A 1548-nucleotide genomic window follows, 5' to 3' on the forward strand; every position below is an offset into this window, starting at 1 on the left:
ACATCTATCAAAAAAATCATCAAAATGTACATGCCTTGGACCTAGCTATTATCCTTTTAGGAATGTATTCTAAGACATATGTGTGTACCCAAGGATGTTCATCATAATGCTATATGTAATGATAAATATTAAAGCAACCGTGTAGCCCTTGAAAATCACACATCATCTTCTAACTTAGATGTCTTTCTTTCCCTTAATTGGCTATAACATACACCAAGAATTTGTTTTTCTCTCCCTTTTCACCACTTTCCATGGTTATTTTTTAAAAGTTCAATTCTATGTTCTTAGTTTATGAAACAAATAAGTTACATTTTTAAAATTTGTATGTAAAGATTTCAATAGTATATTTCGCTGGTAAAGTTTTTTTAATGTCTATCACCCACTATTGCTTTTTATATGTACCTGCTTTCTCCATAGAAAAGATGTTCTGCACTCCTGCCCAAAATAGTGCTAAGTACATAACTTTAATAAAACAAAATCTAAAGATTCTAAGGAAAAGTCTATTTTGTGTTCCCTAGTTGGAGGGAAAGGAAACAAAGTGTCATATGGAGAAGGAGCAGACTCATGATGTAAAGACTGTGGGGGGAAATGTCCCTCTATCGTATGAGTGATAGCACTCATCAAATCCTCTGTAACTGGGTATTTGGAGAATTTAATGTGTTAACATATGCAAAATGCCCACTATGACACTTGGCAAACAATAAAACTCAGTAAATATGAGATTCTCTATGCTAACAAGTTATTTGGAGATGAAGAGGGCAATATTTGAGATGATCAAGTGTTTATTTTGTTCTGTGTCTTCTAGACCTTCCATGTGTTTTCCTCATGGACCACAAAAGATTAGCCCTGGGTAATCTGAGAATCTGAAGGATGGAGATTAATTATCTCTGTTTTTAGAAAACTTAAACGAGGATTGTCCTCTATGCACCAAAGAGTGATTAATTTATGAAGCTGTGAATTTTGGATTTTTTATGCCCTTCCTTTGCAAAGATGTGTTCAAGCAGTATTTTTTTTTTCAAGCTAAAAGTGGAGTTTATGCAGGGAGTAAGACTTGAATACTTTATAAAATATAAACAATTTTCAAGGAAGAGAAAAATGATAATTTGCTTGCCATTTAGAACAAGTAGTAACTGGTTCTTCTGATACCCCCTCAAGGGGTTTCTATCATTTTTTAATGTAAAGAGAAGATATCCTATAGATGAAAAACAGCAATTGCTTTTCCAGGTTTCAGAAGTTTGTCAGTCTCCTCCCTGACACACTGGTGGGGTAATTAGGTGCTCCAAGCAGTATATTATAGACAGTCATCTGTAAGGACAGAGAACCATTTCCCCAAGTGCATCCCCAATGGAAGATCTGGAAACCCTTCCCTACTGCCCAAAGCTGAAGATATTAACAGGCACTACAGAAGCGATTCTTAAAGGTTACAACCTCTCTTCAGTCTCCTTTATCCTCTTATTCCAAGTGTGTGCTCACAAATACATGCTTTCAGCACCAGGAGAATGGTAATTTTGAGCCCTGAATAATCATCACACCAGTTTCAAGTTCTCT

Source organism: Carlito syrichta, unplaced genomic scaffold (genome assembly GCF_000164805.1).
Source record: "Carlito syrichta isolate Samal-C Ts95f unplaced genomic scaffold, Tarsius_syrichta-2.0.1 Scaffold314765, whole genome shotgun sequence".
Classification (NCBI taxonomy): domain Eukaryota; kingdom Metazoa; phylum Chordata; class Mammalia; order Primates; family Tarsiidae; genus Carlito; species Carlito syrichta.